Raw genomic sequence first — 22,437 nt, 5'->3', positions numbered from 1 at the left:
AGGGGATCCAGACAATAACAATCCAATGGAAAAATCTAGGCGAGAGAAATCCAGAACTCCCTCTGAACGTTTTCCAGGACGAAATGAATATGTTTCTTCATGTGTGAATTGTGTTCCTTTGCTCACCGAAGTGTGTATTCTCTTTATCAAAGGGGAAGGATTTGAGATCTTTCAGTGTGCGGCAGCAGTGATCTGCATGAACAAACAGAAAAGCAAAATATTCCCAGAGCAGTACGACCTGGTTCAAACAGAATGACATTTCCACATTCTATCCCTTTAGTTGTTCCATTGATATCTTATTCTGTTTTTCACCATCATCCCATTTGTTACTTAATCTCTTCTGCCGTCCATTCTTCCACAGTTTCCCTTTTGATCTTTCATCCTGATCTGCTGAATATTTCCAGTGCGTATCGAATGTAAAGTCAAGCGACATTGTGAAAAATGTGCATCTACGGGAATAAATTGAAGGTCGTCACCAATATATCGAACACACACTTTGGACTAAAGCAGACAGAATACAAAGCTCGATAAGTGGAATGAGGTTTCATCGTATCATTGCACTGGAATAGCTTGTGGGGGTATAGCTCAGTGGTAGAGCATTTGACTGCAGATCAAGAGGTCTCTGGTTCGAGTCCAGATGCCCCCTGTCCTCTTTGGCTGTCATTTCTCCTTCAGTGCAGCAGTTTAGAAAATTCTCACCATAACTTGGCATGCAGACATGGTCTCGAGAACACTATGAGAAGTCATCGGCTGCTTGAACGTGAAGCCGATTCTGTTTTTCTTTATTTGTGTTAAATCCCCATTTGCTGCTGCTGCACTACGTCAGTGAAAACAGCTTCTTCCTATTTGATCTGTTGACCTGTCCCAAACCGCACATTCATAATTTTCAGCAGGTCCATTAAGTCCACCTTTTATACCACCCAATTTTTGGTGAATATTGGTCCATGCAATTCGTGAGACATACGTTTGAGCAGTATGCACGCCATCCCCGAGCGAGTGCATCACCAAAAAAATGATGAAGGAGCTGCTCTCCGATAGCTGGAGATTCCAAACAAACCTGTTGGACTTTAACCTGCTGTTGGAACACCTCTTACTGTTCTCACAAATAAAAGGCACAGCAACTTTATGAATGTCTTCACTGTTGAGTTCCATTATTTAATTGAAAAGCTCACTTTTGGGAATCCGACAACACCACCACGCAACTTGTGTTACCGAGCGACTTCTTTCCAATTGCTTGTCCGTCACGTTTGCAATTCAATTTGATTAATATATGTAACCGAATGTAAGTTCGAAATGATTGCACAAAGCGGGAAAATTTTTCCTCCAGGAAAAGATCCTGCGGAAAGTGGATCACAATGGCAGAAATGGAGTACGTTGGTTAGGACTGATGCTTGGCAGGTTGGATTGCCGACTTGGTTCACTGTCCGTGTGGAGTTTGCAATGCACGTTCTCCCTGTGTCTGCGTGGGTTTCCATGATAATGTCCAAAAATGTTAGCTGGGGTTATTGGCATGGGAGTAGCTGTGGGCTTATATAAAGTACTCTTTCCGTGAGGCGGTGCAGACTCGATGGGCCTACGTGTGCACTGTAAAATCTATGATTCTGTGATAATGCTCGGAAGGCGATCCAGCTGAGAAACGGAAAATGTGATTGCGTAAAATAACTTTCGCTCCCATTGCTTTCAAGCAGTTATAATACTGTGATAAGAAGCTGAATGCTCGGCCATCTCAGTGGGAAGAGCATGAGTGTTTCAATATCAGGGTTCACGTCGGGCGCAATTACTTTGAAACTTCACTGTTTTCCTGGGTGAACTCTCGCACTCAATTTCTCCGGCAGTTCCAATGCTCAACCCGAGTTCTTCTCCACTATGCTTTGTTAATATCCTAGTTTATTTGTGAAAACTGATTCCAAATGTAGTTGAGGACTGATGTACATAGAATGATGACACTTCATCGTGGACTGATAGCTGCGGGCTCTCGTCCAAGGGGATCCAGACAATAACAATCCAATGGAAAAATCTAGGCGAGAGAAATCCAGAACTCCCTCTCAATGTTTTCCAGGACGAAATGAATTGATGTGTGAATTGTGTTCCTTTGCCCACCGAAGTGTGTATTCTCTTTATCAAAGGGGAAGGATTTGAGATCTTTCAGTGTGCGGCAGCAGTGATCTGCATGAACAAACAGAAAAGCAAAATATTCCCAGAGCAGTACGACCTGGTTCAAACAGAATGACATTTCCACATTCTATCCCTTTAGTTGTTCCATTGATATCTTATTCTGTTTTTCACCATCATCCCATTTGTTACTTAATCTCTTCTACCGTCCATTCTTCCACAGTTTCCCTTTTGATCTTTCATCCTGATCTGCTGAATATTTCCAGTGCGTATCGAATGTAAAGTCAAGAGACATTGTGAAAAATGTGCATCTACGGGAATAAATTGAAGGTTGTCACCAATATATCGAACACACACTTTGGACGAAAGCAGACAGAATACAAAGCTCGATAAGTGGAATGAGGATTCATCGTATCATTGCTCTGGAACAGCTTGTGGGGGTATAGCTCAGTGGTAGAGCATTTGACTGCAGATCAAGAGGTCTTTGGTTCAAGTCCAGATGCCCCCTGTCCTCTTTGGCTGTCATTTCTCCTTCAGTGCAGCAGTTTAGAAAATTATCACCATAACTTTGCATGCAGACATGGTTTGGAGAACACTATGAGAAGTCATCGGCTGCTTGAACGTGAAGCCGATTCTGTTTTTCTTTATTTGTGTTAAATCCCCATTTGCTGCTGCTGCACTACGTCAGTGAAAACAGCTTCTTCCTATTTGATCTGTTGACCTGTCCCAATCCGCACATTCATAATTTTCAGCAGGTCCATTAAGTCCACCTTTTATACCAGCCAATTTTTGGTGAATATTGGTCCATGCAATTCGTGAGATATACGTTTGAGCAGTATGCACGCCATCCCCGAGCGAGTGCATCACCAAAATGATGATGAAGGAGCTGCTCTCCGATAGCTGGAGATTCCAAACAAACCTGTTGGACTTTAACCTGCTGTTGGAACACCTCTTACTGTTCTCACAAATAAAAGGCACAGCAACTTTATGAATGTCTTCACTGTTGAGTTCCATTATTTAATTGAAAAGCTCACTTTTGGGAATCCGACAACACCACCACGCAACTTGTGTTACCGAGCGACTTCTTTCCAATTGCTTGCCCGTCACGTTTGCAATTCAATTTGATTAATATATGTAACCGAATGTAAGTTCGAAATGATTGCACAAAGCGGGAAAATTTTTCCTCCAGGAAAAGATCCTGCGGAAAGTGGATCACAATGGCAGAAATGTAGTACATTGGTTAGGACTGATGCTTGGCAGGTTGGATTGCCGACTTGGTTCACTGTCCGTGTGGAGTTTGCAATGCACGTTCTCCCTGTGTCTGCGTGGGTTTCCATGATAATGTCCAAAAATGTTAGCTGGGGTTATTGGCATGGGAGTAGCTGTGGGCTTATATAATGTACTCTTTCCGTGAGGCGGTGCAGACTCGATGGGCCTACGTGTGCACTGTAAAATCTATGATTCTGTGATAATGCTCGGAAGGCGTTCCAGCTTAGAAACGGAAAATGTGATTGCGTAAAATAACTTTCGCTCCCATTGCTTTCAAGCAGTTATAATACTGTGATAAGAAGCTGAATGCTCGGCCATCTCAGTCGGAAGAGCATGAGTGTTTCAATATCAGGGTTCAGGTTGGGCGCAATTACTTTGAAACTTCACTGTTTTCCTGGGTGAACTCTCGCACTCAATTTCTCCGGCAGTGCCAATGCTCAACCCGAGTTCTTCTCCACTATGCTTTGTTAATATCCTAGTTTATTTGTGAAAACTGATTCCAAATGTAGATGAGGACTGATGTACATAGAATGATGACACTTCATCGTGGACTGATAGCTGCGGGCTCTCGTCCAAGGGGATCCAGACAATAACAATCCAATGGAAAAATCTAGGCGAGAGAAATCCAGAACTCCCTCTGAACGTTTTCCAGAACGAAATGAATATGTTTCTTCATGTGTGAATTGTGTTCCTTTGCTCACCGAAGTGTGTATTCTCTTTATCAAAGGGGAAGGATTTGAGATCTTTCAGTGTGCGGCAGCAGTGATCTGCATGAACAAACAGAAAAGCAAAATATTCCCAGAGCAGTACGACCTGGTTCAAACAGAATGACATTTCCACATTCTATTCCTTTAGTTGTTCCATTGATATCTTATTCTGTTTTTCACCATCATCCCATTTGTTACTTAATCTCTTCTGCCGTCCATTCTTCCACAGTTTCCCTTTTGATCTTTCATCCTGATCTGCTGAATATTTCCAGTGCGTATCGAATGTAAAGTCAAGAGACATTGTGAAAAATGTGCATCTACGGGAATAAATTGAAGGTCGTCACCAATATATCGAACACACACTTTGGATGAAAGCAGACAGAAGACAAAGCTCGATAAGTGGAATGAGGATTCATCGTATCATTGCTCTGAAACAGCTCGTGGGGGTATAGCTCAGTGGTAGAGCATTTGACTGCAAATCAAGAGGTCTCTGGTTCAAGTCCAGATGCCCCCTGTCCTCTTTGGCTGTCATTTCTCCTTCAGTGCAGCAGTTTAGAAAATTCTCACCATAACTTTGCCTGCAGACATGGTCTGGAGAACACGATGAGAAGTCATCGGCTGCTTGAACGTGAAGCCGATTCTGTTTTTCTTTATTTTGTTAAATCCCCATTTGCTGCTGCTGCACTACGTCAGTGAAAACAGCTTCTTCCTATTTGATCTGTTGACCTGTCCCAAACCGCACATTCATAATTTTCAGCAGGTCCATTAAGTCCACCTTTTATACCACCCAATTTTTGGTGAATATTGGTCCATGCAATTCGTGGGATATACGTTTGAGCAGTATGCACGCCATCCCCGAGCGAGTGCATCACCAAAAAAATGATGAAGGAGCTGCTCTCCGATAGCTGGAGATTCCAAACAAACCTGTTGGACTTTAACCTGCTGTTGGAACACCTCTTACTGTTCTCACAAATAAAAGGCACAGCAACTTTATGAATGTCTTCACTGTTGAGTTCCATTATTTAATTGAAAAGCTCACTTTTGGGAATCCGACAACACCACCACGCAACTTGTGTTACCGAGCGACTTCTTTCCAATTGCTTGTCTGTCACGTTTGCAATTCAATTTGATTAATATATGTAACCGGATGTAAGTTCGAAATGATTGCACAAAGCGGGAACATTTTTCCTCCAGGAAAAGATCCTGCGGAAAGTGGATCACAATGGCAGAAATGGAGTACATTGGTTAGGACTGATGCTTGGCAGGTTGGATTGCAGACTTGGTTCACTGTCCGTGTGGAGTTTGCAATGCATGTTCTCCCTGTGTCTGCGTGGGTTTCCATGATAATGTCCAAAAATGTTAGCTGGGGTTATTGGCATGGGAGTAGCTGTGGGCTTATATAAAGTACTCTTTCCGTGAGGCGGTGCAGACTCGATGGGCCTACGTGTGCACTGTAAAATCTATGATTCTGTGATAATGCTCGGAAGGCGTTCCAGCTTAGAAACGGAAAATGTGATTGCGTAAAATAACTTTTGCTCCCATTGCTTTCAAGCAGTTATAATACTGTGATAAGAAGCTGAATGCTCGGCCATCTCAGTGGGAAGAGCATGAGTGTTTCAATATCAGGGTTCACGTCGGGCGCAATTACTTTGAAACTTCACTGTTTTCCTGGGTGAACTCTCGCACTCAATTTCTCCGGCAGTGCCAATGCTCAACCCGAGTTCTTCTCCACTATGCTTTGTTAATATCCTAGTTTATTTGTGAAAACTGATTCCAAATGTAGATGAGGACTGATGTACATAGAATGATGACACTTCATCGTGGACTGATAGCTGCGGGCTCTCGTCCAAGGGGATCCAGACAATAACAATCCAATGGAAAAATCTAGGCGAGAGAAATCCAGAACTCCCTCTGAACGTTTTCCAGGACGAAATGAATATGTTTCTTCATGTGTGAATTGTGTTCCTTTGCTCACCGAAGTGTGTATTCTCTTTATCAAAGGGGAAGGATTTGAGATCTTTCAGTGTGCGGCAGCAGTGATCTGCATGAACAAACAGAAAAGCAAAATATTCCCAGAGCAGTACGACCTGGTTCAAACAGAATGACATTTCCACATTCTATCCCTTTAGTTGTTCCATTGATATCTTATTCTGTTTTTCACCATCATCCCATTTGTTACTTAATCTCTTCTGCCGTCCATTCTTCCACAGTTTCCCTTTTGATCTTTCATCCTGATCTGCTGAATATTTCCAGTGCGTATCGAATGTAAAGTCAAGAGACATTGTGAAAAATGTGCATCTACGGGAATAAATTGAAGGTCGTCACCAATATATCGAACACACACTTTGGACTAAAGCAGACAGAATACAAAGCGCGATAAGTGGAATGAGGATTCATCGTATCATTGCTCTGAAACAGCTTGTGGGGGTATAGCTCAGTGGTAGAGCATTTGACTGCAGATCAAGAAGTCTCTGGTTCGAGTCCAGATGCCCCCTGTCCTCTTTGGCTGTCATTTCTCTTTCAGTGCAGCAGTTTAGAAAATTCTCACCATAACTTTGCATGCCGACATGGTCTGGAGAACACGATGAGAAGTCATCGGCTGCTTGAACGTGAAGCCGATTCTGTTTTTCTTTATTTGTGTTAAATCCCCATTTGCTGCTGCTGCACTACGTCAGTGAAAACAGCTTCTTCCTATTTGATCTGTTGACCTGTCCCAAACCGCACATTCATAATTTTCAGCAGGTCCATTAAGTCCACCATTTATACCACCCAATTTTTGGTGAATATTGGTCCATGCAATTCGTGAGATATACGTTTGAGCAGTATGCACGCCATCCCCGAGCGAGTGCATCACCAAAATGATGATGAAGGAGCTGCTCTCCGATAGCTGGAGATTCCAAACAAACTTGTTGGACTTTAACCTGCTGTTGGAACACCTCTTACTGTTCTCACAAATAAAAGGCACAGCAACTTTATGAATGTCTTCACTGTTGAGTTCCATTATTTAATTGAAAAGCTCACTTTTGGGAATCCGACAACACCACCACGCAACTTGTGTTACCGAGCGACTTCTTTCCAATTGCTTGTCCGTCACGTTTGCAATTCAATTTGATTAATATATGTAACCGAATGTAAGTTCGAAATGATTGCACAAAGCGGGAAAATTTTTCCTCCAGGAAAAGATCCTGCGGAAAGTGGATCACAATGGCAGAAATGGAGTACATTGGTTAGGACTGATGCTTGGCAGGTTGGATTGCCGACTTGGTTCACTGTCCGTGTGGAGTTTGCAATGCACGTTCTCCCTGTGTCTGCGTGGGTTTCCATGATAATGTCCAAAAATGTTAGCTGGGGTTATTAGCATGGGAGTAGCTGTGGGCTTATATAAAGTACTCTTTCCGTGAGGTGGTGCAGACTCGATGGGCCTACGTGTGCACTGTAAAATCTATGATTCTGTGATAATGCTCGGAAGGCGTTCCAGCTTACAAACGGAAAATGTGATTGCGTAAAATAACTTTCGCTCCCATTGCTTTCAAGCAGTTATAATACTGTGATAAGAAGCTGAATGCTCGGCCATCTCAGTCGGAAGAGCATGAGTGTTTCAATATCAGGGTTCACGTCGGGCACAATTACTTTGAAACTTCACTGTTTTCCTGGGTGAACTCTCGCACTCAATTTCTCCGGCAGTGCCAATGCACAACCCGAGTTCTTCTCCACTATGCTTTGTTAATATCCTAGTTTATTTGTGAAAACTGATTCCAAATGTAGATGAGGACTGATGTACATAGAATGATGACACTTCATCGTGAACTGATAGCTGCGGGCTCTCGTCCAAGGGGATCCAGACAATAACAATCCAATGGAATAATCTAGGCGAGAGAAATCCAGAACTCCCTCTGAACGTTTTCCAGGACGAAATGAATATGTTTCTTCATGTGTGAATTGTGTTCCTTTGCTCACCGAAGTGTGTATTCTCTTTATCAAAGGGGAAGGATTTGAGATCTTTCAGTGTGCGGCAGCAGTGATCTGCATGAACAAACAGAAAAGCAAAATATTCCCAGAGCAGTACGACCTGGTTCAAACAGAATGACATTTCCACATTCTATCCCTTTAGTTGTTCCATTGATATCTTATTCTGTTTTTCACCATCATCCCATTTGTTACTTAATCTCTTCTGCCGTCCATTGTTCCACAGTTTCCCTTTTGATCTTTCATCCTGATCTGCTGAATATTTCCAGTGCGTATCGAATGTAAAGTCACGAGACATTGTGAAAAATGTGCATCTACGGGAATAAATTGAAGGTCGTCACCAATATATCGAACACACACTTTGGACTAAAGCAGACAGAATACAAAGCTCGATAAGTGGAATGGGGATTCATCGTATCATTGCTCTGAAACAGCTTGTGGGAGTATAGCTCAGTGGTAGAGCATTTGACTGCAGATCAAGAGGTCTCTGGTTCGAGTCCAGATGCCCCCTGTCCTCTTTGGCTGTCATTTCTCCTTCAGTGCAGCAGTTTAGAAAATGCTCACCATAACTTTGCATGCAGACATGGTCTGGAGAACACTATGAGAAGTCATCGGCTGCTTGAACGTGAAGCCGATTCTGTTTTTCTTTATTTGTGTTAAATCCCCATTTGCTGCTGCTGCACTACGTCAGTGAAAACAGCTTCTTCCTATTTGATCTGTTGACCTGTCCCAATCCGCACATTCATAATTTTCAGCAGGTCCATTAAGTCCACCTTTTATACCACCCAATTTTTGGTGAATATTGGTCCATGCAATTCGTGAGATATACGTTTGAGCAGTATGCACGCCATCCCCGAGCGAGTGCATCACCAAAATGATGATGAAGGAGCTGCTCTCCGATAGCTGGAGATTCCAAACAAACCTGTTGGACTTTAACCTGCTGTTGGAACACCTCTTACTGTTCTCACAAATAAAAGGCACAGCAACTTTATGAATGTCTTCACTGTTGAGTTCCATTATTTCCTTGAAAAGCTCACTTTTGGGAATCCGACAACACCACCAGGCAACTTGTGTTACCGAGCGACTTCTTTCCAATTGCTTGTCCGTCACGTTTGCAATTCAATTTGATTAATATATGTAACCGAATGTAAGTTCGAAATGATTGCACAAAGCGGGAAAATTTTTCCTCCAGGAAAAGATCCTGCGGAAAGTGGATCACAATGGCAGAAATGGAGTACATTGGTTAGGACTGATGCTTGGCAGGTTGGATTGCCGACTTGGTTCACTGTCCGTGTGGAGTTTGCAATGCACGTTCTCCCTGTGTCTGCGTGGGTTTCCATGATAATGTCCAAAAATGTTAGCTGGGGTTATTGGCATAGGAGTAGCTGTGGGCTTATATAAAGTACTCTTTCCGTGAGGCGGTGCAGACTCGATGGGCCTACTTGTGCACTGTAAAATCTATGATTCTGTGATAATGCTCGGAAGGCGATCCAGCTGAGAAACGGAAAATGTGATTGCGTAAAATAACTTTCGCTCCCATTGCTTTCAAGCAGTTATAATACTGTGATAAGAAGCTGAATGCTCGGCCATCTCAGTGGGAAGAGCATGAGTGTTTCAATATCAGGGTTCACGTCGGGCGCAATTACTTTGAAACTTCACTGTTTTCCTGGGTGAACTCTCGCACTCAATTTCTCCGGCAGTGCCAATGCTCAACCCGAGTCCTTCTCCACTATGCTTTGTTAATATCCTAGTTTATTTGTGAAAACTGATTCCAAATGTAGTTGAGGACTGATGTACATAGAATGATGACACTTCATCGTGGACTGATAGCTGCGGGCTCTCGTCCAAGGGGATCCAGACAATAACAATCCAATGGAAAAATCTAGGCGAGAGAAATCCAGAACTCCCTCTCAATGTTTTCCAGGACGAAATGAATATGTTTCTTCATGTGTGAATTGTGTTCCTTTGCTCACCGAAGTGTGTATTCTCTTTATCAAAGGGGAAGGATTGGAGATCTTTCAGTGTGCGGCAGCAGTGATCTGCATGAACAAACAGAAAAGCAAAATATTCCCAGAGCAGTACGACCTGGTTCAAACAGAATGACATTTCCACATTCTATCCCTTTAGTTGTTCCATTGATATCTTATTCTGTTTTTCACCATCATCCCATTTGTTACTTAATCTCTTCTGCCGTCCATTCTTCCACAGTTTCCCTTTTGATCTTTCATCCTGATCTGCTGAATATTTCCAGTGCGTATCGAATGTAAAGTCAAGAGACATTGTGAAAAATGTGCATCTACGGGAATAAATTGAAGGTCGTCACCAATATATCGAACACACACTTTGGACTAAAGCAGACAGAATACAAAGCACGATAAGTGGAATGAGGATTCATCGTTTCATTGCTCTGAAACAGCTTGTGGGGGTATAGCTCAGTGGTAGAGCATTTGACTGCAGATCTAGAGGTCTCTGGTTCGAGTCCAGATGCCCCCTGTCCTCTTTGGCTGTCATTTCTCCTTCAGTGCAGCAGTTTAGAAAATGCTCACCATAACTTTGCATGCAGACATGGTCTGGAGAACACTATGAGAAGTCATCAGCTGCTTGAACTTGAAGCCGATTCTGTTTTTCTTTATTTGTGTTAAATCCCCATTTGCTGCTGCTGCACTACGTCAGTGAAAACAGCTTCTTCCTATTTGATCTGTTGACCTGTCCCAATCCGCACATTCATAATTTTCAGCAGGTCCATTAAGTCCACCTTTTATACCACCCAATGTTTGGTGAATATTGGTCCATGCAATTCGTGAGATATACGTTTGAGCAGTATGCACGCCATCCCCGAGCGAGTGCATCACCAAAATGATGATGAAGGAGCTGCTCTCCGATAGCTGGAGATTCCAAACAAACCTGTTGGACTTTAACCTGCTGTTGGAACACCTCTTACTGTTCTCACAAATAAAAGGCACAGCAACTTTATGAATGTCTTCACTGTTGAGTTCCATTATTTCATTGAAAAGCTCACTTTTGGGAATCCGACAACACCACCACGCAACTTGTGTTACCGAGCGACTTCTTTCCAATTGCTTGTCCGTCACGTTTGCAATTCAATTTGATTAATATATGTAACCGAATGTAAGTTCGAAATGATTGCACAAAGCGGGAAAATTTTTCCTCCAGGAAAAGATCCTGCGGAAAGTGGATCACAATGGCAGAAATGTAGTACATTGGTTAGGACTGATGCTTGGCAGGTTGGATTGCCGACTTGGTTCACTGTCCGTGTGGAGTTTGCAATGCACGTTCTCCCTGTGTCTGCGTGGGTTTCCATGATAATGTCCAAAAATGTTAGCTGGGGTTATTGGCATAGGAGTAGCTGTGGGCTTATATAAAGTACTCTTTCCGTGAGGCGGTGCAGACTCGATGGGCCTACGTGTGCACTGTAAAATCTATGATTCTGTGATAATGCTCGGAAGGCGATCCAGCTGAGAAACGGAAAATGTGATTGCGTGAAATAACTTTTGCTCCCATTGCTTTCAAGCAGTTATAATACTGTGATAAGAAGCTGAATGCTCGGCCATCTCAGTGGGAAGAGCATGAGTGTTTCAATATCAGGGTTCACGTCGGGCGCAATTACTTTGAAACTTCACTGTTTTCCTGGGTGAACTCTCGCACTCAATTTCTCCGGCAGTGCCAATGCTCAACCCGAGTTCTTCTCCACTATGCTTTGTTAATATCCTAGTTTATTTGTGAAAACTGATTCCAAATGTAGTTGAGGACTGATGTACATAGAATGATGACACTTCATCGTGGACTGATAGCTGCGGGCTCTCGTCCAAGGGGATCCAGACAATAACAATCCAATGGAAAAATCTAGGCGAGAGAAATCCAGAACTCCCTCTCAATGTTTTCCAGGACGAAATGAATATGTTTCTTCATGTGTGAATTGTGTTCCTTTGCTCACCGAAGTGTGTATTCTCTTTATCAAAGGGGAAGGATTTGAGATCTTTCAGTGTGCGGCAGCAGTGATCTGCATGAACAAACAGAAAAGCAAAATATTCCCAGAGCAGTACGACCTGGTTCAAACAGAATGACATTTCCACATTCAATCCCTTTAGTTGTTCCATTGATATCTTATTCTGTTTTTCACCATCATCCCATTTGTTACTTAATCTCTTCTGCCGTCCATTCTTCCACAGTTTCCCTTTTGATCTTTCATCCTGATCTGCTGAATATTTCCAGTGCGTATCGAATGTAAAGTCAAGAGACATTGTGAAAAATGTGCATCTACGGGAATAAATTGAAGGTCGTCACCAATATATCGAACACACACTTTGGACTAAAGCAGACAGAATACAAAGCTCGATAAGTGGAATGAGGATTCATCGTATCATTGCTCTGAAACAGCTTGTGGGGGTATAGCTCAGTGGTAGAGCATTTGACTACAGATCAAGCGGTCTCTGGTTCAAGTCCAGATGCCCCCTGTTCTCTTTGGCTGTCATTTCAACTTCAGTGCAGCAGTTTAGAAAATTCTCACCACAACTTTGCATGCAGACATGGTCTGGAGAACGCTATGAGAAGTCATCGGCTGCTTGAACGTGAAGCCGATTCTGTTTTTCTTTATTTGTGTTAAATCCCCATGTGATGCTGCTGCACTACGTCAGTGAAAACAGCTTCTTCCTATTTGATCTGTTGACCTGTCCCAATCCGCACATTCATAATTTTCAGCAGGTCCATTAAGTCCACCTTTTATACCACCCAATTTTTGGTGAATATTGGTCCATGCAATTCGTGAGATATACGTTTGAGCAGTATGCACGCCATCCCCGAGCGAGTGCATCACCAAAATGATGATGAAGGAGCTGCTCTCCGATAGCTGGAGATTCCAAACAAACCTGTTGGACTTTAACCTGCTGTTGGAACACCTCTTACTGTTCTCACAAATAAAAGGCACAGCAACATTATGAATGTCTTCACTGTTGAGTTCCATTATTTAATTGAAAAGCTCACTTTTGGGAATCCGACAACACCACCACGCAACTTGTGTTACCGAGCGACTTCTTTCCAATTGCTTGTCCGTCACGTTTGCAATTCAATTTGATTAATATATGTAACCGAATGTAAGTTCGAAATGATTGCACAAAGCGGGAAAATTTTTCCTCCAGGAAAAGATCCTGCGGAAAGTGGATCACAATGGCAGAAATGGAGTACATTGGTTAGGACTGATGCTTGGCAGGTTGGATTGCCGACTTGGTTCACTGTCCGTGTGGAGTTTGCAATGCACGTTCTCCCTGTGTCTGCGAGGGTTTCCATGATAATGTCCAAAAATGTTAGCTCGGGTTATTGGCATGGGAGTAGCTGTGGGCTTATATAAAGTACTCTTTCCGTGAGGTGGTGCAGACTCGATGGGCCTACGTGTGCACTGTAAAATCTATGATTCTGTGATAATGCTCGGAAGGCGTTCCAGCTTAGAAACGGAAAATGTGATTGCGTAAAATAACTTTCGCTCCCATTGCTTTCAAGCAGTTATAATACTGTGATAAGAAGCTGAATGCTCGGCCATCTCAGTCGGAAGAGCATGAGTGTTTCAATATCAGGGTTCAGGTCGGGCGCAATTACTTTGAAACTTCACTGTTTTCCTGGATGAACTCTCGCACTCAATTTCTCCGGCAGTGCCAATGCTCAACCCGAGTTCTTCTCCACTATGCTTTGTTAATATCCTAGTTTATTTGTGAAAACTGATTCCAAATGTAGATGAGGACTGATGTACATAGAATGATGACACTTCATCGTGGACTGATAGCTGCGGGCTCTCGTCCAAGGGGATCCAGACAATAACAATCCAATGGAAAAATCTAGGCGAGAGAAATCCAGAACTCCCTCTGAACGTTTTCCAGGACGAAATGAATATGTTTCTTCATGTGTGAATTGTGTTCCTTTGCTCACCGAAGTGTGTATTCTCTTTATCAAAGGGGAAGGATTTGAGATCTTTCAGTGTGCGGCAGCAGTGATCTGCATGAACAAACAGAAAAGCAAAATATTCCCAGAGCAGTACGACCTGGTTCAAACAGAATGACATTTCCACATTCTATCCCTTTAGTTGTTCCATTCATATCTTATTCTGTTTTTCACCATCATCCCATTTGTTACTTAATCTCTTCTGCCGTCCATTCTTCCACAGTTTCCCTTTTGATCTTTCATCCTGATCTGCTGAATATTTCCAGTGCGTATCGAATGTAAAGTCAAGAGACATTGTGAAAAATGTGCATCTACGGGAATAAATTGAAGGTCGTCACCAATATATCGAACACACACTTTGGACGAAAGCAGACAGAATACAAAGCTCGATAAGTGGAATGAGGATTCATCGTATCACTGCTCGGAAACAGCTTGTGGGGGTATAGCTCAGTGGTAGAGCATTTGACTGTAAATCAAGAGGTCTCTGGTTCAAGTCCAGATGCCCCCTGTCCTCTTTGGCTGTCATTTCTCCTTCAGTGCAGCAGTTTAGAAAATTCTCACCACAACTTTGCATGCAGACATGGTCTGGAGAACACGATGAGAGGTCATCGGCTGCTTGAACGTGAAGCCGATTCTGTTTTTCTTTATTTTGTTAAATCCTCATTTGCTGCTGCTGCACTACGTCAGTGAAAACAGCTTCTTCCTATTTGATCTGTTGACCTGTCCCAAACCGCACATTCATAATTTTCAGCAGGTCCATTAAGTCCACCTTTTATACCACCCAATTTTTGGTGAATATTGGTCCATGCAATTCGTGAGATATACGTTTGAGCAGTATGCACGCCATCCCCGAGCGAGTGCATCACCAAAAAAATTATGAAGGAGCTGCTCTCCGATAGCTGGAGATTCCAAACAAACCTGTTGGACTTTAACCTGCTGTTGGAACACCTCTTACTGTTCTCACAAATAAAAGGCACAGCAACTTTATGAATGTCTTCACTTTTGAGTTCCATTATTTAATTGAAAAGCTCACTTTTGGGAATCCGACAACACCACCACGCAACTTGTGTTACCGAGCGACTTCTTTCCAATTGCTTGTCCGTCACGTTTGCAATTCAATTTGATTAATATATGTAACCGAATGTAAGTTCGAAATGATTGCACAAAGCGGGAAAATTTTTCCTCCAGGAAAAGATCCTGCGGAAAGTGGATCACAATGGCAGAAATGGAGTACATTGGTTAGGACTGATGCTTGGCAGGTTGGATTGCCGACTTGGTTCACTGTCCGTGTGGAGTTTGCAATGCACGTTCTCCCTGTGTCTGCGTGGGTTTCCATGATAATGTCCAAAAATGTTAGCTGGGGTTATTGGCATGGGAGTAGCTGTGGGCTTATATAAAGTACTCTTTCCGTGAGGCGGTGCAGACTCGATGGGCCTACTTGTGCACTGTAAAATCTATGATTCTGTGATAATGCTCGGAAGGCGATCCAGCTGAGAAACGGAAAATGTGATTGCGTAAAATAACTTTCGCTCCCATTGCTTTCAAGCAGTTATAATACTGTGATAAGAAGCTGAATGCTCGGCCATCTCAGTGGGAAGAGCATGAGTGTTTCAATATCAGGGTTCACGTCGGGCGCAATTACTTTGAAACTTCACTGTTTTCCTGGGTGAACTCTCGCACTCAATTTCTCCGGCAGTGCCAATGCTCAACCCGAGTCCTTCTCCACTATGCTTTGTTAATATCCTAGTTTATTTGTGAAAACTGATTCCAAATGTAGTTGAGGACTGATGTACATAGAATGATGACACTTCATCGTGGACTGATAGCTGCGGGCTCTCGTCCAAGGGGATCCAGACAATAACAATCCAATGGAAAAATCTAGGCGAGAGAAATCCAGAACTCCCTCTCAATGTTTTCCAGGACGAAATGAATATGTTTCTTCATGTGTGAATTGTGTTCCTTTGCTCACCGAAGTGTGTATTCTCTTTATCAAAGGGGAAGGATTTGAGATCTTTCAGTGTGCGGCAGCAGTGATCTGCATGAACAAACAGAAAAGCAAAATATTCCCAGAGCAGTACGACCTGGTTCAAACAGAATGACATTTCCACATTCTATCCCTTTAGTTGTTCCATTGATATCTTATTCTGTTTTTCACCATCATCCCATTTGTTACTTAATCTCTTCTGCCGTCCATTCTTCCACAGTTTCCCTTTTGATCTTTCATCCTGATCTGCTGAATATTTCCAGTGCGTATCGAATGTAAAGTCAAGAGACATTGTGAAAAATGTGCATCTACGGGAATAAATTGAAGGTCGTCACCAATATATCGAACACACACTTTGGACTAAAGCAGACAGAATACAAAGCACGATAAGTGGAATGAGGATTCATCGTTTCATTGCTCTGAAACAGCTTGTGGGGGTATAGCTCAGTGGTAGAGCATTTGACTGCAGATCAAGAGGTCTCTGGTTCGAGTCCAGATGCCCCCTGTCCTCTTTGGCTGTCATTTCTCCTTCAGTGCAGCAGTTTAGAAAATGCTCACCATAACTTTGCATGCAGACATGGTCTGGAGAACACTATGAGAAGTCATCAGCTGCTTGAACTTGAAGCCGATTCTGTTTTTCTTTATTTGTGTTAAATCCCCATTTGCTGCTGCTGCACTACGTCAGTGAAAACAGCTTCTTCCTATTTGATCTGTTGACCTGTCCCAATCCGCACATTCATAATTTTCAGCAGGTCCATTAAGTCCACCTTTTATACCACCCAATGTTTGGTGAATATTGGTCCATGCAATTCGTGAGATATACGTTTGAGCAGTATGCACGCCATCCCCGAGCGAGTGCATCACCAAAATGATGATGAAGGAGCTGCTCTCCGATAGCTGGAGATTCCAAACAAACCTGTTGGACTTTAACCTGCTGTTGGAACACCTCTTACTGTTCTCACAAATAAAAGGCACAGCAACTTTATGAATGTCTTCACTGTTGAGTTCCATTATTTCATTGAAAAGCTCACTTTTGGGAATCCGACAACACCACCACGCAACTTGTGTTACCGAGCGACTTCTTTCCAATTGCTTGTCCGTCACGTTTGCAATTCAATTTGATTAATATATGTAACCGAATGTAAGTTCGAAATGATTGCACAAAGCGGGAAAATTTTTCCTCCAGGAAAAGATCCTGCGGAAAGTGGATCACAATGGCAGAAATGTAGTACATTGGTTAGGACTGATGCTTGGCAGGTTGGATTGCCGACTTGGTTCACTGTCCGTGTGGAGTTTGCAATGCACGTTCTCCCTGTGTCTGCGTGGGTTTCCATGATAATGTCCAAAAATGTTAGCTGGGGTTATTGGCATAGGAGTAGCTGTGGGCTTATATAAAGTACTCTTTCCGTGAGGCGGTGCAGACTCGATGGGCCTACGTGTGCACTGTAAAATCTATGATTCTGTGATAATGCTCGGAAGGCGATCCAGCTGAGAAACGGAAAATGTGATTGCGTGAAATAACTTTTGCTCCCATTGCTTTCAAGCAGTTATAATACTGTGATAAGAAGCTGAATGCTCGGCCATCTCAGTGGGAAGAGCATGAGTGTTTCAATATCAGGGTTCACGTCGGGCGCAATTACTTTGAAACTTCACTGTTTTCCTGGGTGAACTCTCGCACTCAATTTCTCCGGCAGTGCCAATGCTCAACCCGAGTTCTTCTCCACTATGCTTTGTTAATATCCTAGTTTATTTGTGAAAACTGATTCCAAATGTAGTTGAGGACTGATGTACATAGAATGATGACACTTCATCGTGGACTGATAGCTGCGGGCTCTCGTCCAAGGGGATCCAGACAATAACAATCCAATGGAAAAATCTAGGCGAGAGAAATCCAGAACTCCCTCTCAATGTTTTCCAGGACGAAATGAATATGTTTCTTCATGTGTGAATTGTGTTCCTTTGCTCACCGAAGTGTGTATTCTCTTTATCAAAGGGGAAGGATTTGAGATCTTTCAGTGTGCGGCAGCAGTGATCTGCATGAACAAACAGAAAAGCAAAATATTCCCAGAGCAGTACGACCTGGTTCAAACAGAATGACATTTCCACATTCAATCCCTTTAGTTGTTCCATTGATATCTTATTCTGTTTTTCACCATCATCCCATTTGTTACTTAATCTCTTCTGCCGTCCATTCTTCCACAGTTTCCCTTTTGATCTTTCATCCTGATCTGCTGAATATTTCCAGTGCGTATCGAATGTAAAGTCAAGAGACATTGTGAAAAATGTGCATCTACGGGAATAAATTGAAGGTCGTCACCAATATATCGAACACACACTTTGGACTAAAGCAGACAGAATACAAAGCTCGATAAGTGGAATGAGGATTCATCGTATCATTGCTCTGAAACAGCTTGTGGGGGTATAGCTCAGTGGTAGAGCATTTGACTACAGATCAAGCGGTCTCTGGTTCAAGTCCAGATGCCCCCTGTTCTCTTTGGCTGTCATTTCAACTTCAGTGCAGCAGTTTAGAAAATTCTCACCACAACTTTGCATGCAGACATGGTCTGGAGAACGCTATGAGAAGTCATCGGCTGCTTGAACGTGAAGCCGATTCTGTTTTTCTTTATTTGTGTTAAATCCCCATGTGATGCTGCTGCACTACGTCAGTGAAAACAGCTTCTTCCTATTTGATCTGTTGACCTGTCCCAATCCGCACATTCATAATTTTCAGCAGGTCCATTAAGTCCACCTTTTATACCACCCAATTTTTGGTGAATATTGGTCCATGCAATTCGTGAGATATACGTTTGAGCAGTATGCACGCCATCCCCGAGCGAGTGCATCACCAAAATGATGATGAAGGAGCTGCTCTCCGATAGCTGGAGATTCCAAACAAACCTGTTGGACTTTAACCTGCTGTTGGAACACCTCTTACTGTTCTCACAAATAAAAGGCACAGCAACATTATGAATGTCTTCACTGTTGAGTTCCATTATTTAATTGAAAAGCTCACTTTTGGGAATCCGACAACACCACCACGCAACTTGTGTTACCGAGCGACTTCTTTCCAATTGCTTGTCCGTCACGTTTGCAATTCAATTTGATTAATATATGTAACCGAATGTAAGTTCGAAATGATTGCACAAAGCGGGAAAATTTTTCCTCCAGGAAAAGATCCTGCGGAAAGTGGATCACAATGGCAGAAATGGAGTACATTGGTTAGGACTGATGCTTGGCAGGTTGGATTGCCGACTTGGTTCACTGTCCGTGTGGAGTTTGCAATGCACGTTCTCCCTGTGTCTGCGAGGGTTTCCATGATAATGTCCAAAAATGTTAGCTCGGGTTATTGGCATGGGAGTAGCTGTGGGCTTATATAAAGTACTCTTTCCGTGAGGTGGTGCAGACTCGATGGGCCTACGTGTGCACTGTAAAATCTATGATTCTGTGATAATGCTCGGAAGGCGTTCCAGCTTAGAAACGGAAAATGTGATTGCGTAAAATAACTTTCGCTCCCATTGCTTTCAAGCAGTTATAATACTGTGATAAGAAGCTGAATGCTCGGCCATCTCAGTCGGAAGAGCATGAGTGTTTCAATATCAGGGTTCAGGTCGGGCGCAATTACTTTGAAACTTCACTGTTTTCCTGGATGAACTCTCGCACTCAATTTCTCCGGCAGTGCCAATGCTCAACCCGAGTTCTTCTCCACTATGCTTTGTTAATATCCTAGTTTATTTGTGAAAACTGATTCCAAATGTAGATGAGGACTGATGTACATAGAATGATGACACTTCATCGTGGACTGATAGCTGCGGGCTCTCGTCCAAGGGGATCCAGACAATAACAATCCAATGGAAAAATCTAGGCGAGAGAAATCCAGAACTCCCTCTGAACGTTTTCCAGGACGAAATGAATATGTTTCTTCATGTGTGAATTGTGTTCCTTTGCTCACCGAAGTGTGTATTCTCTTTATCAAAGGGGAAGGATTTGAGATCTTTCAGTGTGCGGCAGCAGTGATCTGCATGAACAAACAGAAAAGCAAAATATTCCCAGAGCAGTACGACCTGGTTCAAACAGAATGACATTTCCACATTCTATCCCTTTAGTTGTTCCATTCATATCTTATTCTGTTTTTCACCATCATCCCATTTGTTACTTAATCTCTTCTGCCGTCCATTCTTCCACAGTTTCCCTTTTGATCTTTCATCCTGATCTGCTGAATATTTCCAGTGCGTATCGAATGTAAAGTCAAGAGACATTGTGAAAAATGTGCATCTACGGGAATAAATTGAAGGTCGTCACCAATATATCGAACACACACTTTGGACGAAAGCAGACAGAATACAAAGCTCGATAAGTGGAATGAGGATTCATCGTATCACTGCTCGGAAACAGCTTGTGGGGGTATAGCTCAGTGGTAGAGCATTTGACTGTAAATCAAGAGGTCTCTGGTTCAAGTCCAGATGCCCCCTGTCCTCTTTGGCTGTCATTTCTCCTTCAGTGCAGCAGTTTAGAAAATTCTCACCACAACTTTGCATGCAGACATGGTCTGGAGAACACGATGAGAGGTCATCGGCTGCTTGAACGTGAAGCCGATTCTGTTTTTCTTTATTTTGTTAAATCCTCATTTGCTGCTGCTGCACTACGTCAGTGAAAACAGCTTCTTCCTATTTGATCTGTTGACCTGTCCCAAACCGCACATTCATAATTTTCAGCAGGTCCATTAAGTCCACCTTTTATACCACCCAATTTTTGGTGAATATTGGTCCATGCAATTCGTGAGATATACGTTTGAGCAGTATGCACGCCATCCCCGAGCGAGTGCATCACCAAAAAAATTATGAAGGAGCTGCTCTCCGATAGCTGGAGATTCCAAACAAACCTGTTGGACTTTAACCTGCTGTTGGAACACCTCTTACTGTTCTCACAAATAAAAGGCACAGCAACTTTATGAATGTCTTCACTTTTGAGTTCCATTATTTAATTGAAAAGCTCACTTTTGGGAATCCGACAACACCACCACGCAACTTGTGTTACCGAGCGACTTCTTTCCAATTGCTTGTCCGTCACGTTTGCAATTCAATTTGATTAATATATGTAACCGAATGTAAGTTCGAAATGATTGCACAAAGCGGGAAAATTTTTCCTCCAGGAAAAGATCCTGCGGAAAGTGGATCACAATGGCAGAAATGGAGTACATTGGTTAGGACTGATGCTTGGCAGGTTGGATTGCCGACTTGGTTCACTGTCCGTGTGGAGTTTGCAATGCACGTTCTCCCTGTGTCTGCGTGGGTTTCCATGATAATGTCCAAAAATGTTAGCTGGGGTTATTGGCATGGGAGTAGCTGTGGGCTTATATAAAGTACTCTTTCCGTGAGGCGGTGCAGACTCGATGGGCCTACGTGTGCACTGTAAAATCTATGATTCTGTGATAATGCTCGGAAGGCGTTCCAGCTTAGAAACGGAAAATGTGATTGCGTAAAATAACTTTCGCTCCCATTGCTTTCAAGCAGTTATAATACTGTGATAAGAAGCTGAATGCTCGGCCATCTCAGTGGGAAGAGCATGAGTGTTTCAATATCAGGGTTCACGTCTGGCGCAATTACTTTGAAACTTCACTGTTTTCCTGGGTGAACTCTCGCACTCAATTTCTCCGGCAGTGCCAATGCTCAATCCAAGTTCTTCTCCACTATGCTTTGTTAATATCCTAATTTATTTGTGAAAACTGATTCCAAATGCAGATGAGAACTGATGTACATAGAATGATGACACTTCATCGTGGACTGATAGCTGCGGGCTCTCGTCCAAGGGGATCCAGACAATAACAATCCAATGGAAAAATCTAGGCGAGAGAAATCCAGAACTCCCTCTGAACGTATTCCAGGGCGAAATGAATATGTTTCTTCATGTGTGAATTGTGTTCCTTTGCTCACCGAAGTGTGTATTCTCTTTATCAAAGGGGAAGGATTTGAGATCTTTCAGTGTGCGGCAGCAGTGATCTGCATGAACAAACAGAAAAGCAAAATATTCCCAGAGCAGTACGACCTGGTTCAAACAGAATGACATTTCCACATTCTATCCCTTTAGTTGTTCCATTGATATCTTATTCTGTTTTTCACCATCATCCCATTTGTTACTTAATCTCTTCTGCCGTCCATTCTTCCACAGTTTCCCTTTTGATCTTTCATCCTGATCTGCTGAATATTTCCAGTGCGTATCGAATGTAAAGTCAAGAGACATTGTGAAAAATGTGCATCTACGGGAATAAATTGAAGGTCGTCACCAATATATCGAACACACACTTTGGACTAAAGCAGACAGAGTACAAAGCTCGATAAGTGGAATGAGGATTCATCGTATCATTGCTCTGAAACATCTTGTGGGGGTATAGCTCAGTGGTAGAGCATTTGACTGCAGATCAAGAGGTCTCTGTTTCGAGTCCAGATGCCCCCT

At 42.8% G+C, this 22,437-nt stretch overlaps 12 non-coding genes across 12 annotated transcripts; all 12 read left to right on the top strand.

Annotated features, from left to right (window-relative positions):
* The first annotated feature begins 574 nt into the window (after positions 1-574).
* trnac-gca (transfer RNA cysteine (anticodon GCA)) lies at positions 575-646 on the top strand. The gene has a single exon. It is a non-coding gene; the product is annotated as a tRNA-Cys (tRNA).
* A 1,902-nt stretch (positions 647-2,548) lies between these two features.
* Positions 2,549-2,620, top strand: trnac-gca (transfer RNA cysteine (anticodon GCA)). The gene has a single exon. It is a non-coding gene; the product is annotated as a tRNA-Cys (tRNA).
* A 1,910-nt stretch (positions 2,621-4,530) lies between these two features.
* On the top strand, positions 4,531-4,602 carry trnac-gca (transfer RNA cysteine (anticodon GCA)). The gene has a single exon. It is a non-coding gene; the product is annotated as a tRNA-Cys (tRNA).
* A 1,909-nt stretch (positions 4,603-6,511) lies between these two features.
* On the top strand, positions 6,512-6,583 carry trnac-gca (transfer RNA cysteine (anticodon GCA)). Its single transcript has one exon. It is a non-coding gene; the product is annotated as a tRNA-Cys (tRNA).
* A 1,910-nt stretch (positions 6,584-8,493) lies between these two features.
* trnac-gca (transfer RNA cysteine (anticodon GCA)) lies at positions 8,494-8,565 on the top strand. The gene has a single exon. It is a non-coding gene; the product is annotated as a tRNA-Cys (tRNA).
* Positions 8,566-10,475: 1,910 nt separating this feature from the next.
* Positions 10,476-10,547, top strand: trnac-gca (transfer RNA cysteine (anticodon GCA)). Its single transcript has one exon. It is a non-coding gene; the product is annotated as a tRNA-Cys (tRNA).
* Positions 10,548-12,457: 1,910 nt separating this feature from the next.
* Positions 12,458-12,529, top strand: trnac-aca (transfer RNA cysteine (anticodon ACA)). Its single transcript has one exon. It is a non-coding gene; the product is annotated as a tRNA-Cys (tRNA).
* A 1,910-nt stretch (positions 12,530-14,439) lies between these two features.
* trnay-gua (transfer RNA tyrosine (anticodon GUA)) lies at positions 14,440-14,511 on the top strand. The gene has a single exon. It is a non-coding gene; the product is annotated as a tRNA-Tyr (tRNA).
* A 1,909-nt stretch (positions 14,512-16,420) lies between these two features.
* On the top strand, positions 16,421-16,492 carry trnac-gca (transfer RNA cysteine (anticodon GCA)). The gene has a single exon. It is a non-coding gene; the product is annotated as a tRNA-Cys (tRNA).
* Positions 16,493-18,402: 1,910 nt separating this feature from the next.
* trnac-aca (transfer RNA cysteine (anticodon ACA)) lies at positions 18,403-18,474 on the top strand. Its single transcript has one exon. It is a non-coding gene; the product is annotated as a tRNA-Cys (tRNA).
* A 1,910-nt stretch (positions 18,475-20,384) lies between these two features.
* On the top strand, positions 20,385-20,456 carry trnay-gua (transfer RNA tyrosine (anticodon GUA)). Its single transcript has one exon. It is a non-coding gene; the product is annotated as a tRNA-Tyr (tRNA).
* Positions 20,457-22,365: 1,909 nt separating this feature from the next.
* Positions 22,366-22,437, top strand: trnac-gca (transfer RNA cysteine (anticodon GCA)). Its single transcript has one exon. It is a non-coding gene; the product is annotated as a tRNA-Cys (tRNA).

This window comes from Scyliorhinus torazame, unplaced genomic scaffold, assembly GCF_047496885.1.
Source record: "Scyliorhinus torazame isolate Kashiwa2021f unplaced genomic scaffold, sScyTor2.1 scaffold_185, whole genome shotgun sequence".
NCBI lineage: Eukaryota > Metazoa > Chordata > Chondrichthyes > Carcharhiniformes > Scyliorhinidae > Scyliorhinus > Scyliorhinus torazame.
The sequence above is the reverse complement of the archived record's forward strand: the minus strand, read 5'-3'. Positions and strand labels throughout refer to the sequence as shown.